This window comes from Haliaeetus albicilla, chromosome 11, assembly GCF_947461875.1.
Source record: "Haliaeetus albicilla chromosome 11, bHalAlb1.1, whole genome shotgun sequence".
Classification (NCBI taxonomy): Eukaryota; Metazoa; Chordata; class Aves; order Accipitriformes; family Accipitridae; genus Haliaeetus; species Haliaeetus albicilla.
Genome location: NC_091493.1, coordinates 34571473 through 34585574, shown reverse-complemented (window position 1 = coordinate 34585574; position 14102 = coordinate 34571473). Strand labels below are relative to the sequence as shown.

Genomic DNA, 14102 nt, shown 5'->3' with positions numbered 1-14102 from the left:
TAACGCTACTGGGAAAATAGCACACATTCTTTCCAAACCTGTCCCCCATATCTTAGTTTCACATATTCATTGACATTTGATGTAAAAATTAGGATATATATAAAAGCTTCAATTTTGCCTTTATTCTTGAAAGTTATGCAAAAAGTGCATGGTCCAGAAGACTACTTGCCAGCTTTAATATAAAGAAGGATACTACAGAAACTGAGAACTAGTTATGGCAGATACCCTGTCAAAGGAATGATTTATAATCTGGAAATACAAGCAGTAAGAGGGGCCCACCAGCTAGTCCTGTATCATCTGAAGCAATCAAATCCGGCAAATATAAAGCAATTTAGTATTACTATTTCCAAGTGCTCCCCACAATAAGGACTCTTGTATGCCAAAGTTTAATATTCAGAGCAGAAACCACAAACTCTAACAGCCACTTCTGGTCAAGATAGCTAATAACAGTTCCCAGGCAATGGCATAGTTGTAATAGTATTGCACAAAGCAGCTGGGGATTTACTTATATGTCAGCTTGTACATCTGAGAACTAGAAAACGATGGTCGGTCAGACATCCATTTGCTTTATATATTGATATAATTTCATCAGAATTTATGATGTGGGAATTATTGCACTGGCAAGAAATGTAATCTAACCTTCATCTCGCACAATGTAGTACCGATATTATATTTTTGAGAGAAATATACTGACTTGTTGAATCAGATTACTCCAAGTGCATTCCTAATGGATTTCAATATTCCCTTGTATAAACCAATGCTATTTGCTTTGTATTTATTACATTTTTAAAAAAATATATACAGAAGATAAAACCTCTTCTGACACCATATATTCTTTCATTTTGCAAACTACAAACATACATTTGTTCATTAATTTTAATGTCTAAAATTTTCCCTGGGTAACAGTCACTGAATTTACTCAACTACCTATAGTTCAACTACACACTTTAAATGTATAGAGAATTTTAAGTCTATTGACAACTGTATGCTTTTCTCCTTCCTTTCCTGGATTAGACATCTTGTCCTTGCATATCTGTGAAGATCACATGGTATAATTATTTGTGCTGGGATATTCCCAAATGCTAGGGTATGCCCGTGGTAGTAGGTGATATATTTTGGATATTCTTTATTATGACACTTCTAATGTACCAGAACTCCAGGGAATTTCATCAAGAGATAAAACTTGGATCAGTCCTGAAGGCTGCTTTATATCATGAGTAGTCAAGAATGGGGCAAATAATAACGGTAACGAAGATTTATATAAAAAGAGAGGGAGGGATTTTGAGAGCTAGTCCTGCCAAACAGCTCTGAAAAGACCTTAAAAAAACCATGAACTCCAGTCCCTGTCCTACAGTTGGATTATCCCCAAGAAAGGTAATTATTTTCAAACCCATCCATATCACGAATGTGTCCACTGCTAAGCCATCTTTTCCCAAGCTCTCATTTGCCAATAAAAAATACTGGCAAGTGCCCCAAAGGCGATTCATCTCTGCTGGTGCAACATCCAGCTTGGTGAACAGCATATGCTGGAGCTCTTGAGAGCCCTGAAACACCCCCTGGCCAGGAAGTACTCTGAGCAAGTCAGGCCAGATGGAAATAGAAGTGCAAGAACAGAGCACACTACTCCTGCCAGCTCACTTCAGCACCACGCTCATTCCTGTGTAAGTCCCAAAAGAGGCAGGGATGCTCCATTAAAGTAAAGGGTGAAGCACTGGGATGCAAAACTGGAAACAAAGTTTTGAAGAAGTAGAGCAAGAAAACCTTCTCTTTTGGGGGTTGGAGCTTTATCCTTGGCTGTTACTCCATAATTCCTGTGCAGACAGTGAGGGAACAGTGAAGAGTGAATGAACACTGAAGGTGAAGGGCAGCGAATGTTCTCCCAGACAGGATGCCGTCTCATAGAATTACCTTTCTCCTCCCTCACAGTACACCACTTACACTCTGTCTTAAGCAACAGCTACTGAGTGGAAATGGTTCCTCTCCTACCCCATTTAGAGAGCTCCTCAGTCTTCTGGCTCTTCAGCTAGCAGATTGTTTTATATTCCTGCTTCATTTTATTGTCCTTCCCTCCTGCTGTGGTGATCAGACAAGACAGAATAGGTTAGTATATCGACAGGAATGCAAACCGCTGTGCCTAGTACGTAAATATTGATATTAGGAACGGGGAGACTGAATTAATACTTCCACACACTATTAGTTCCAGGGTACTCAGTCACGTCCAGGCAGTTCTATAAACAAATATATGAAGAAGAAACAAGACATTCAGACAAAGATTCCTGTTCCTTACTGTTATTTATCCTTAAGCACAATTAGAATCAGAAGACAAAAACTAGAAAATCCACCCACACTTGCTGGTGCATAGTGCTGGAAAGTGCATTTTAGTTGGAAATCCCCCTCCTTGTAAAGAGCATCATATTTTGTATGGTCTATTCAAGCCAAAGTTGGTTTTGCATTGACACTGGGTTATTTCTTAAGTGCCAGACAATATAAAACATTGTAAAGTGAGAGCATTCATTAGAGTATTTGTAAAAAAATCTCATTTTGAGATCAGAAGACTGCAGGCCATCTTGTTATTCTCCAGTTCCATTGCATTCATTCAGCTGATAGTGCCAGGGCTGATTTGGTGATTCGTGATCTCCACACTGAGGAACTTCATGAAATGTAATGCTCATCAGAGTGCAGAACTGAAAGAAAAATCAGATCACAGAGATGCCTGCCTTGCTTAGTTTCTTTGGGAAAAAAAACAACAACCCACAAACCAAAACCTTCGATAATGAAAATGAAGATTCAACAATCTCCCCAAGCAGCCTAATGTATTGCTATTGTAGTTTTCCTGATGAATATAGCTATATAGGACATACAGCTATACATTAAGTCCATTATTTCTAGAACAATCCAACATAGCCATGGAGAACACATGCTCCTTATATGGCTTAATTACTTTTGCTGTACAGATTGTACTTGATAGCAAGTATGTATGCAAAAGGTAAGAGTGAGTTAGTGTCACCTGTTATTGGGAATGTTGACTTGCTCAGAAATGATTGCTGTTTTGAAATAGGTATTTGGGAGAAACAGGTTTTCACTGTAATGTTTAGGAAAGACATATGCCAGTGATTTCTCCTGGATAGATTCATACTACATGACTGCTCTGTAGTCACTGCAGAACAACCACCCTAATGCCAGCTCTGGCTCTGTACAGAACAACCCTTTTTCCTAACTCCTAAAAAAGAGCATATAGGGCATAGGTGTGAGCACCCCAGGTTGAGGGTTTCTATTGAACAGACATGCTATGCTAATGGATGAGACAAACGTATTCAGTTAGTGCTTTACCATTATTAAGTGGCAAAGCCATTATTGCAGAGGCAGAAGCTGTGAATGAGATGGGAGATGCTTGTAAGTAGAGCATTCCCTGGGCACAGGTGGCAGTGCTTCAGAATAAATGTATGGTGTCTCCTGAGATGGTCATTACTGTTTCACTCACCTATTCATTTATCATCCTTTGATGTTCATTAGAAAGTGGCATTATTCAATGATGCAGAAGCAATTGTAATGCATTGAGCTCTCCTAATGTTTGGTTGGGTAATTTCCTGCTTGCTTCACCACACAGGGTCTCCTCCTCTTTGCTCCTGAAATACACATATGTACCAAATATCACCATCTAGTACCAAGGAGTCTTGTTTCGATAAGATTTTCCCTGGAAGGAAAAGCTCTGCGTTATCAAGCCCACTTGCCTAAATCATGGCAGGTATTAAATACTGCACTTGGAAAAGGTTTCAGCCCAAAATGAAGGGAAAAAAATAATGGTAGAGTTTGAGCGTGCAGTCACATGACTGCATCTGTCTGTGTTTTACAGAGGCAAGGTTGAGGTTTTACCTAAAAGCTTTCATTTCAAAGCAGTGTAGTGAAGCCTGAAGGAGCACTATTTTAAAACAAATCAGTCAGCATTTTATTGGTGTCGGCCTAGCTTTGTACTAAACACTCAGATTAATGTTAAATCACAGCTCAGGAATTATTCATGAGATCTCATACAATGTAATTGCTGATTTTGGCATCAGTAGTCTGTATCCCTTTATTTCCTAGATTAGCTTCCCTTCCTGAACCACTGTATGTCATGCCAGAGACAATGACTTTATATGACATATTTAGGAAAGAGGGACCCACCTATTTTACATAAAACAACGTCTGAGGAATGTACCCTTATTGCCGAGATGCCAGTCTGTGCTGACACATTCCTGTGAGAGGCAGAGCCTGCTGGGAGAGCAGGGAGCACAGCACTAAACGTCTGCTTTCAAACTGTTGACTGAATGGTTGTTAGTTTTATTCCAAACCTTTATAAAAACTAATGAAATTACCCTTCACCTATCTTTGAGGATTAGCATTAATGCTCAGAACAAACTGCATGACTACTAATCTCTTAATGTCCCTAAAGATATGTACAAAATGAAATTTATAAATAATAAATGAAACCCAACTTTTCCTAGAAATACTAAGTCATCCTACTCTTTCCCGCTCTCTCTCTGAGAGTTGTGTGCTCTTGTGTGAGGTTGGGCTGATATAGGGAGTTGCGGAAAGGTGCCTTTGAGCGTGGAAGTCAATGAGCTCCGCGCTTTGGGTCTCCACCATTTTTTTCCTCTAAAAATACTGCCTTTTCTTTCTACAGCAGCATGTTTAGATCTAAATATCTTCAACCTCTCCCCCCTCTCATTCCTTCATGCTCCAAATACCTGTATCACATGGGTGAGCAATGAAAGCAGGAATCCCTGAAGACACAGAGTATTTCATGCTCAGGTCGCTACGTCCTGTAGCTGCCAGAAAAGGAACACTACCACGCATGCCATTTCCTTACATCCAAATTTTCATGCAAACAAAACCCAAACTGAAAACCAGACTTAAATTCTCTGAGTTGATGAGAAGAAATTGTTAAAATTTATCAGAATTCATTGCAGGTCCTACAAGCAAAAGAGTTTCCCAAGAGAGAAACCCAACTGTTGTTCTCTTAGTTGGAATGCAAACCCAGTATTTTTCTAAATGATGATACTGGAGGGATTAGTCACTCTGATTTTCCAGTGCTGTCAGTCCACCCACTGCACTTCCACCCCTGCTTATAGAGACTCACACTTGCATACTTGAGGATTTTATTATCTACTCTTAAAGATGTGCTTTTTAGGCTGTAGAAAATTACAGATTTTGAATTTAATAGTTGAAGATTTCCCAGGAAAGCTGGTCTCTGACCTCCATCCCTGGGGTGTTTGTTTGCTCAACAAGCACACCTGAAATGTATTTATCGCACTTGCACATAGAGTATAGCAGACACAGAAAATATATAAATAACTATTTCTGAAAGACTGTGGCAGCATCACTTTGAACTGATTGGAATGATACATTTTGAGACAGACCTGGATCTGCTGAAATTTGCTCACATTTTCAAGCCCCTATCATTGCAGGCCTGACACAGTCTGCCCAAGTGTTTTTCCCAGGTCATTAATTGATTTAAATTTTCTCTTTTTCTAAGAAATCTTCACTCAAGGAAACATTTCAGGCCTAGGATTTTGTCCTCTTCAAGGACTAACTCATGGAAGACTAAGATTCAAGCCCCAAAAGATACTTAGCTACCAAATTGCCTAAGACTCATGCACTTACTTTTTAATCACTGAGCCCTCACAGCAAAATTCAGAAATCTAAACTAGGCATTTAGGCTTCACGTCCAAAGCAGAAACAGAATTACATGCCTTGCGGAGGAAACTTACAAAACCAGTAAGCCAAGTGGTGTGCCTCTGGAGTTGGCAAAAGATGCATAAGTTTATCCTAAATCTTTCCCTGTGCCGAAGGGGAACGACATTTTGACATGACTGTCAAAAAAAGTGATTCCATCATCACCTTATTTTCAGGAGGCTGCTCTAAGTAGGTGAGAGTAGGGTGTCATCATCATCTTGCTTCCTCTAAAATCAACAGCTGCCACTGCATTTGTATGGATCTGGCTTGATATTTAGGTCTACTGGGTCAATTCTCTCAGATGACAAATGTGGAGAAACACCTAACCTATAGATCCCAGTTGAGCCTGGACATTAGATGAGGACTGGCAAAAAATCAATATTCCATGCATGTAGTAAAGCAGAATTTTTTGAACACTGGCAACTGATATCACATAGACACCCACAGGAGCTGATATTACTTACTTGGTTAGACAATAGTGGTATGATGATACAAGGTTGTTTCACTCCTCAAGAAAATTTGGTTCCTTTGATTCTTCAAATGTAACCATGGGATGAGACAATACTACTGCTGCTGGTTCAGATCTAGGTTTCCAACAGAGCCTGTCCCAAAATCTCATTTGCTTTCAGCTGTATTTGGACACTTGAAGCCTCAGAAGCCTAAAACCCTGTTGAGTAGGGTTTGTATGAACTATTCTAAGAAAATTATATTTATTCATGATAGAAGAGCATACTTTGTGAATAACATTGTATGCTCATACAAAGTACATATATCAGAAAGTCATGAAACGTTTTTTAAAAATACTTCCGAAGCAATCATTACTGCTTGAAAGCCAAACAGTGATTTTTTTAAAATAAAACAGACCTATTTCTGAAAGTTGTAAGACTCCCATAGGCGTCGAGAGGAGCTTTAAGGACTCGGAACCCAGAAAAGCAACAGCACTTATTTTTATGCTCATAATTTTACAGTGGCCAAATGTACAGTTTCCTAACTTTACAAAAATACATAAATTAATACTACGAAATAAAAATAGTATGATCCAAATTACCTCAAGGCTGAGATACCATGTGCCTAATTTCAGCCCAATATTCATGGCTGTGTTATCTGAACCTGCATATTTATAATGGAACTACTGACAACCCTTTTTTCATAAGGAGACCCTCCTGCTTTAAGACCAATATATAGCTGGACAAATTTGGTATGCAGGAAAACAAACATCAATAAAGATTTTGATACACAGAATAATATAGAAATGACAACATATTTTTGACTCTGTACAAAGACATGCATTAATCTGTAAATGATTACATTTCTATCTGTGGCAGAATGGTAGTGTGGGGCATATGAATCTCACCTTCAAAAGATACTCTTTCGTTCTACAAAAAAACGCCGGCAAGCACAGGAAACTTCAATCAATGCCTTATATTCGAAAACTATGACACTGTCAAACTGGTGTCATTAAAGCTAACTAACCATATTAAACGAATATTAAAATATAGGTTTCTTTGCATAACATAATGAGTAAAACTGCTTTTAAGTTTTTCCCTATGCTTTGAGGTGTAGGTGGCATTTTCATTCCAAAACTTTGAAGTCAGAACAAAATGTACAGGTAGAGGGTACTAGATCAAATAATAATCAACTTCAAAAAGCATTTTGGCTGTTAGATGTCCCAAGGCTAATTTCCTCTAGACATTTTAAATGTAAATGTCTAAACTCATTTAAAAATTGTAAATTGGTCTAGGTTCAATCAAAAACCATCCTGACACAGAACAGGGAGACTGGGCTAATTGTCATTTGTTTGTCAAATGAATTCCATTTGGAAAGCAATGAAACCTCCAAGCTAATTCTTTTAAGGTGAGCTGGTAGTTGTATTATCAGTTAAATGCAGTAAAGTGGATAATCACATGATGATAATGAAAACTGAACCTATGTTAGCACTCAGGCTTAGTCTGCCACAGGGCATATAGTGATGGAACTTAAGTACTGTAATGTTCCATTGGGCACAATGGCACCAAGTCTGCTCTTTAGCCTTACAGACACTTTCTTTGCATTTTAAAAAACTTTATCAAAGCACCGTGGCAATGTAGAAAATGTCAAAGTGAAATGCACTGTAGGCAAATTGAGATTTCATTAAGTTTAAATTTATTGCTTTTGACTGATGTATTACCATGCTTGTTAAGAACCAGTAATTTGGAATATCTGCCTGCCTGGTAAAATAGCTTTGTCTCCTTGCGTAATACTTTATATGGACTTTGAAAGACCACAGTAATTCAAAAAAAGTGTGGGTTATTTTATTTTTCTAAAGAACAATTTCAAATATTTTGAGGTCCCTGACCTAGTGGATCAATAGACTTATGCATGCGTCCCAAGTGTGTTGTTGGTGCACTCAGTAGAAAATTGCAGCACTAACATGTTATTTTTTTGCCTTGGTATAACATTGCACTCGCTGACAACAGAACCTTGGGAAGCACTTAACAATTCTACTTGTTCTGCCGCTCTCTGAACATTTATATTGGAAATAAATGAAAGTGTTTATGAGAGATAAGGAATCCAACAAACTGGTGGGAGACTGTGTGCAGATGCATACTTTTTTATATAAATATATATACACACACACATAAATTGTGCGTATAGGTGAGTTTGTGTATAGGTATATAAACAGACAAAGCAGAGATACAGCTGTATCTGTATCACGGCAGAACACATACAGGTATTCTCTGTGTTGCACCGTATATATGTTGTTTAGTTTGCAGGCTTCAGCTATGGCAAAAGCTACATTTGAGATGTTGACATAAAATCTCTTAATGTACTCTGGTGCTTTGCTCACCTTCAGGAAAGGATTGAATCAATAGTGTAGGACTAGCACAATTTCTGACTGATGAGGAAGGTTAGGCCTTCAGGAACAGATTACTGCCCTTGGAGAGAGACCTGGATCGAATTTACTATATTCCAGATATATGTATTTACACTAGGTGCCAGGGTTTTATGGCAGAAGTGACAAAGTTTGTGAAACCCAGGAATGCATTATCATGTTATCTGGTATCTTAGATGGACAGTCAATATGAACAGACTGTAGACACACCTGTCCCAGTATCCAGTTCACCAAGTAATGAAATGGAAACAATAAAAGTCTTTGAACAAACAACAGACATTTGAGTCTTTGGGTTTAAACAAGAGGATTGTAGAATTCAAATGGGTTTCCTCCAGTGCTGCCAAGGCAGCCATATCTGTATTGGTGCCAACACCAAGAGGCACGCAACAAAGCTCGACTTGTGTCTGCCCATGCGCTTTCATTCTGCACAGTATGGATATACTTACTTCTTCCTGGGGTGGGAGTGAGGGGTGAAGGAAAGAAGCGAGTTTTAAATCACACTGATTTTACCTACACTCGCAATGAAACTTCCAGTTGAAAGCCAAGGAGAAAGTGATGTGTGGGATTCTGTGAATTTAAACTGCATTTTGTTTTTGCCATTCAAAATTAACATTCTGAAGATTAGGGCAGTCTGTGTGAATGAATTGAATTAAGACATAAACATTCATCGCTGGAAACAATCTGCTTCCCTCCACCCCAGTATTCGGCTTCTCTCAACACTCCCTGCCTGTGACTGCAGATTTACCAAAGCTGGACATGGCTGCATCTGCTGAGCCACAGCCCAAATTCGTCTAAGAGAGATTTTCAGCAGAGGCACTCACCTGTCTTTCCAGTGGAAGCCCCAAGTCTTCCCTCTCGCGCTCCTCCAAGGGACAGTGTGCCAAAGGGGTCACACAAGAGGGTCTTCTGTCACCGGCGGCGTTCAGCCTGAGCAGGGGGCTCCCAGAGCCTGAAGAGATCCACGTGCACTACAAAGTCCCGAGGGAAAAGAGATCCCACCAAAGGTGGGTGCAAATCTCAAACCCTACTTAAAAATAAAGGCTTTCTAGTTTTGTTCTTGCACGTTGTACAAAGGCTACACCAACTCTCAATAAGAAGGGTGCAGAGTCAAAGTAGGAGCTAAGGTAAAGCTTTTTATTTGATAAAACATCTGGTTTTTTGCTTTAAGACACATACGTGCAGCTCCCTTTGAAGTCCAGAAGAGCTATACAAGCCTACACTTGAGGGCAGAATTTGGCCCAATGTGATAACACAGGAGCTTGTAATCTGAAAAAGGAGAGTATGTATTACATTTTAAAGAATTTGTGGGTTAACTCAAATTAGCTAGGAAAGACTAATGCCTCTGAATAATTCTCCCTCTCAACACACACTTCAGAACACTGTAAGAATTACAACTAAACCCCACCTTTCTGCTTTCTTTTAAGGCATCGGACAAAATTTGCATTTTGGAGTAAGCCACTAGCTGGAGCTAAAGACCTGTAGAGCAAATTCAAAGGAAAAAAGAAAGGAAGGGGAGAAATACACAAGCATGGGGAGAAATCCACAAGCATGAGGAGAAATCCAGACTTTTTAAGGCAGGCCTGGAACAGGTTTTTGATTGAGTTGTGGATACCGGCTGTCATCTGTTATAAGGACAGAAAGACCAGCCTAAAAAATGAAAACATCCATATACTTGAGTTGATGGCTAGCTGAACTAAACTGGAGCAAAGTGTGATATTTAACAGCAGAATGAATCAAAACAAACATATTGAAAAGAGCTTTTTAAAAGCACCCAAGGGAGCAGTGAAACAATGAAAGAAAGGAAAAGCTGAGATGCTAAAGAAGTAATTAAAGGCAGAAATTAATTGTTAAGTAGTGTTTGGAATTAAAAGGGAATTACCTAGAAATACAGAAAGCACCTAACAAACTCTCTGACCCATTTAATTACTGATATTGCAAAGGCTCTTCAATATGCAGTTGTTTAAACATCATCTGGGAAGATGCTTTCATGCGAGCTAAAGAAAAGATCTCTTTTTGTAGATAAAGATCAATTTATCTGTGGCAATCAGCTACAATATATCAGGTGGGAACTGAGCACTCCCTGGGTTTGAAGGGTCAAAGTAAAACAGAGAAACACAAAGAATATTCTGCACATTCTCCAAATTCAGTGGCATATACACAGGATTTGATCTCCCCATGTAATGCGTGGCACTGAGGTGACTTCAGTGAAAATGACAATCACTCCGAATCACAGCTGCAAGCAAAACATATCGCAATCTTTCAAAATCTTTCAAAACATCACCAAATAAATGCCTAATGTGCCAAATGGGATGAAAAGGGCCAGCTTTCCCTGCAAGCTTCCATAGAGGAAAAACAGGAGTAAAAAGCTACTATGGAGACAACAAACATTTCTTAAGTTTCTAGTTGTGCCTTTTGTACGCTCAGTTGCAGCAGATACTGAGGCTGGCAGGCAGGACATTACATCTGGGGTAAGTATGTATACGTGTAAGTTGAATGCTTCCACAAGGGTTATACATGTCATGCTAATATCATGCTGCCCTTGCCATGATTCAACAAAACACTTAAATATGAATGCAGATTTAAACACATGCTTAAGAGCTTTCCTGGAGCTGGCTGATAACTGCTTGTTAGTCTCAAGCCAGGTATTGAATGTATGGCTTAGTTAGTATATGGAGGCATTTGTTTCCCACAGAAAATTCAGCTTCTGCAGGGTCACATATGTGTCACAGAAATGGCCTGTTAATTTTCCTGTCATGATGATTTTCCTAATTGAAATAAATCCTGTTCTTTGACCAACTGGTATTTACTGGATTCCTAGGCCCAGTTTGCATAGGCAGCACTTACATCAGCAGCAAACGCAGATCCCAGCTTTCGGCAGGTGCTAGTAAGACATTCTGCTCTTTGACCAGTGGTGGCACGTTGTTTTGAACCAGCCATGTATGACTAGCTATTGTCATCCATCTGCTTTAAGGGATCAGTTTTGTTGCTGTCTCACTATAGAACTGACTTCAATAGTTTTTCTGTGTGTGTGATCCAGCCAGAGGCAACTCAGCTTTCCTGGGGATGTATTTTATATTACATTCTTCTAAGGTTATGCTGTTCTGAAATTCTTAGAAATAGATTTTTTTTCCTTTTCTCCAAGGATAACAAAAAAAAATCCCTAAAGCTGGAAAAGCACACCTTGAAATTAATGGTCTTGGTGGGTTTTACATACACAAGTATACCATAGCTATTTATTTCAGACACTGCATTCATAACATCTAATTATATTGAATGTGACATATTCTTTTAATAATTTTAATATGCAATTTAATAATGTTTTAATATACACTCTTTCTTGATTCATAGCACTAACTCCATTAAGCACAGATAGCTACTATACCTTGAACTGGACCTTTTTTTTCACTCTTTAAAATTAAACAGAGTTGCTTTCACATGTGAACATGAGACTTTCTTTCCTGACTCAGGATAGGATTTTTTTTAAAAAGCAGTTTCCACTCAACTACTTTCGCAAACCAATAGCCTGCAGACATTGTAAACAACTACGTTTTCGCAACAATACCACAATTCTGACCATTTATCCTTTTCTTTGAATTGTACAAAAAACTTTGAGTCAACACCACCTTCAGAACTCTTTTACAGCAGTATGCCAAGTGTATTTACATGCTGCTCCATAGGATCCAGAGAGAAATTGCATTGTTTCACTGCTCTAGGCAGCATTTCAAATGGAGCTTTTATATTGATACACTTAATGATTCAGAAAAGTTTCTTTCTGGGTCACTTTGTGGTGTCTGTCATTAAGTTCTGAAAATCAAGACAGAGTAAGACATAAGAAACATAAAGAACTCTGTGTGTATTTATGTATGTTCTACTTGGACATGTGTTTGAAAAAATCAGCCAGGAAAAAGCACAATATTCCTGAAGTAGTGACTGCCTTTATGCTATTACACACACACTTTAAAAAAGTCCTGCATCGGCCTGAATTTAGAATGGAGCAAGGCTGACTCAGGCTTACTTGAGGCCAAAACCATCTCTAGTAATGAGATTTAAAAAGCTGAGCTGCAAGCTGAGGAATTTAGAGAGCAGGTAAGCTGAGAGGAAGGACCCTTGTCTGCAAGACCAAGGAAAACACACAGTGACTCCATTTCCCTATGCCATCCTATGTACCCTTGTGTGAATTCAGAGTCCACGGGCAGTTGTAGTGCACCTGATCCTAACACTCTTGTATATTATCCTAATATAGAATGTCCTCAAAAGGAGAGGCGCAATTCTTTTAAGCTCTCTCCTTGTGAATCTTGTCACACCGATACCACAGCCTCAGGACTCTTCGGAGTACGGATGGGAGATGACATGACAGTCTTTGGAGTATGGATGGGAGATGGCACGACAGAAGAGAGTTGTGCTGCATAGAAAAGCAGCATATCATGCAAGAAAAGCAGGTGAGGGGCAAACCCGTAAGCACGATGTTTGTTTTGGAGTGGAGAAGCAGCAGAGGATTCAAAGGCACCAGGCACAGCATGTACAGGAACACTGAGGGCTGGCTGGCTGGCCGGGGAGTGCCTCTTGGTAGTACCGTATCGCGTGTATCCGTAAGAAATCGCACCTATCATACAAAGACATTTGAGTCATTTACATAGCCTCATCAGCAGTGCGAAATGGCTCCTTGTGGAGTCAGACATTTGGAAACAGATAAAGCCCGTAAAGAATGCTTCTTTTCTCCCTGAGAGATTAATGTAGATGTGAACACATTAGCGCTGTTTAAGGGAGAGTATTCTCTTTGACAGATAACTGGGATTGGGAATATTAGATTACCAAATAATGGACCTTTTAAATTCTGTCATCATTACTTATCAGGTACATTAGTTTAAAACCTGCAATTTCGAACTTAGCATTATTGAGCTTTTGAAAGATTAAATTACTGAGCTTTTGTTTGTGAATGGCTCTGTGAAATTTCCTGAAAAGGATAGTCCTCGTCCTTCATTGTGTAAATGTGAATGCCAAATAACATACTTTATTGATATTTACAGACATACAAATGATAGGACTAATGCACCTTAATGTCTGTCTCCCTGAGTGAAAAGGCAGAGAGCGTTGTTAGATAATATGGTGCACTGTATGTCTTTTGTAAACCGGTTTGGAAGAGTTAGTCTTTATCCGCGACCCCCCCGCCCTGTTCCCTTCCTGAAAACCTTATTCTCACAAGTAGCTTCTCACAGGCAGGCTTGCAGTACAGGCTTCCTTCTAAGGGTCGTTTTCTTTTACTCATTAGGTAGATCAAAAAACACAAAACTTCAAGGTACGGAGATAGTTTGCATGTATAGGGTGGCAAGAGAGCCATCCATGTCCAAAACATTAAAAAATTAACTATTTATAAGCACATCCACAATTGCATTAGATAGGGAGCATGAAGCCCCACATTCATTAGGTGACCAGAGGGTTTAGGAACAAAATACCCTGCTGTGCTGTTAAAACTCCCAGCTGCCCGTGAAGCGTTTTTCTCAGTGGCTTCAGGAACAGG

The 14102-nt window shown here is 39.2% G+C and overlaps 1 long non-coding RNA gene across 1 annotated transcript in view; it reads right to left on the bottom strand.

Annotated features, from left to right (window-relative positions):
- Positions 1–1611: 1611 nt before the first annotated feature.
- LOC138687635 (uncharacterized) overlaps positions 1612–14102 on the bottom strand; it is a 37509-nt gene continuing 25018 nt past the window's right edge. Inside the window, exons 2-4 of the long non-coding RNA XR_011326764.1 lie at positions 3482–3626; positions 2182–2228; positions 1612–2073 (exon numbers count right to left, since the gene is read on the bottom strand). This is a non-coding gene — a long non-coding RNA (uncharacterized lncRNA). The remainder of the gene's footprint in view (positions 2074–2181; positions 2229–3481; positions 3627–14102) is intronic.